This window comes from Perognathus longimembris, chromosome 13 (assembly GCF_023159225.1).
Source record: "Perognathus longimembris pacificus isolate PPM17 chromosome 13, ASM2315922v1, whole genome shotgun sequence".
Classification (NCBI taxonomy): Eukaryota; Metazoa; Chordata; class Mammalia; order Rodentia; family Heteromyidae; genus Perognathus; species Perognathus longimembris.
In genome coordinates this window covers 37,535,266-37,537,729 of record NC_063173.1, presented here as the reverse complement: position 1 = coordinate 37,537,729, position 2,464 = coordinate 37,535,266, and positions in this window count along the sequence as shown.

Below are 2,464 nucleotides of genomic sequence, written 5' to 3'. Positions count from 1 at the left end.
AGAACTCACATCAGTCAGTGGCTCTGGAGGTCACATCTCAACTTCTGCATTGCTCTGCCTGCCACAAAGTGGGCAAGAAGGGGCTGGGGATATGGCCTAGTGGCAAGAGTGCTTGTCTCGTATACATGAAGCCCTGGGTTCATTTCCCCAGCACCACATATGCAGAAAACGGCCAGAAATGTCGCTGTGGCTCAAGTTGCAGAGTGCTAGCCTTGAGCAAAAGGAAGCCAGGGAAGGTGCTCATGCCCTGAGTCCAAGGCCCAGGACTGGCAAAAAATAAAAAATAAAATAAAAATAAAAGACAAAGTGGGCAAGGAGACCTGGGTGGTTGTTCTACTTTCTTGGAGTTCACCTAAATTAAGGCACCATTTCCTGTCCACCCAGGACTGGCTTTATGGGAAGACAGATGTAAACCAACTGTGGAATCCACATTTGCCTTTCCATGGTTAAGAAAGATCAAGCCTGGTACTAGTGGCTTATGGCTGTAATCCTAGCTACTCAGGAGGCTGAGATCTAAGGATCATGGTTCAAAGCTGGCCCATGAGGAAAGCACATGAGACTCTTATCTCCAATCAACTACTCAGAAAAAGCCAGGAATAGAGCTGTGGCTCAAATGGTAGAGCACTAGCCTTGAGCAAAAAAGCTCAGGAACAGTGTTTGGGCCCTGAGTTCATGCCCTAGGACTAGCAACAACAACAACAACAAAAAGACCATAAGAGCTGGGTGCCAATGGCTCAGGCCTGTAATGCTAGCTACTCAGGAGTTCGAGATCTAAGGATTATGATTCAAAGCCAGCCCAGGCAGAAAAATCCTTGAAACTCGTATTTCCAATTAACTACACTAAAAATTCAGAAATGGTGGTGTGGCCCAAGTGTAGAATGACAGCTTTGAGTAAAAAAATGGGAAAATATAGCACCAGTTTAAAAAAGAAAGGGGGGGGGTGAGGGAGGAGGTAAAAAGTTGGATAAGAAATGTACTCACTGCCTTAAGTATGAAACTATAACCCCTCTGTACATCATTTTAACAATAAAGAAATTGAAAAAGAAAGAAAGAAAAAATAGAAAGAGAGAGAGAGAGAAAGGAAGGAAGGAAGGAAGAGAGCATGGGAAAATGGCATGCGAGGCTCTTTGAAAGAATGAGAGGTGGTTATCAATCTGTGATACCACAGCACTGTAGGCCTAGAAAATTAAGGATTGTGTGAAGATGGCGGTGAGGTTGTCAAAGAAAAGGAACTGAAGAAGAGGCCCTTCGGGAGCCACAGAGACTTAAGGCTTCTAAGGCAGTAGAATAAACATTCCTTGGAAAAACATCCATTCAAAGATTCAATTCCCACCAGGCGAGAGGATCCACAAACGTGGATTAAACTCTTGCTCTAGAATATGTGGACATAAACAGGCAGACAGCTCTTGCTCTAGGAAATGTGGACGTAAACAAATCCAATTCTGAGACTTTGTAATATGAAGCAATAGTTTCCTAATTGTGCCAAGTGTCAAAAGCAATTGCTTCATGGTAGCAAAGTTCGATCACTCCTGGTTGGGAAAAGGCATGGAGACTGCACCTGACAACGGCAAGAGAAATATGTAGCTGTTTATGCCTGTACACATATAAAGATAGTGAGCAAATGATAAACAGGACAAAATCTGGGTAAAAGGTAAACTGCAGTTATTTGTCCACCTTTTATAACTTTTTGCCATTTTAGTATTATATCAAAATAAAAATTTACCAAAAATGTAAATAAACTCCTAGAAGAGACCATATTCAAGTATTTTCTTGGATAATATATTAATTATAAGATGTTTGGTACAAGACAGAAAGGGAATAAAGCCTACGTTAGAACTGTTTATAGGAATAAAGCATGAAAGGCAAAGGCAAAGGAAGTCAAAGAGAAAGTAGAATTATAACTTCACATATAATTTACCTTGGGCTTAGTGATTGTGTGTGTTAGGTGTATGTGTGCATGCACACGCATGCATATGTGCATGTGTGCATGTGCACCAGTACTAGGGCTTGAATTCTGAGCTTCACATTCTTGGCAGGCTTCTCCTCTCACAGCTGGTTAATTGGAGATAGGTCCAGGCTAGCTGTGTACTGTGATCCTCAGACCTCAGTCTCTAGAGTAGCTAGGATTACAGGCATGAACAACTGACACTCCAGCAGTGGATTTTTTTTTGTAGGAATGAGTTAAGACACAAAAATATAACTTAGGAAGATAGAAACACAATTAGCTAAGCATAATATACACAGAAATTTCCTTATGACTATATATATATATATACACACATATACATATGTAGTGAGAGTTAATATGTTAATACTTCTCAAACTCTAAGATTACATGACAAAAAGTACTCTAAGCTTACGCTCTATGATTATCCTGAGGTAAAAAATTACTTGACAAGGAACACGTTTCTTCTTGTTATTCATTACTGTATACTGAGCTAATAAATATCAGCTATTATCTCCC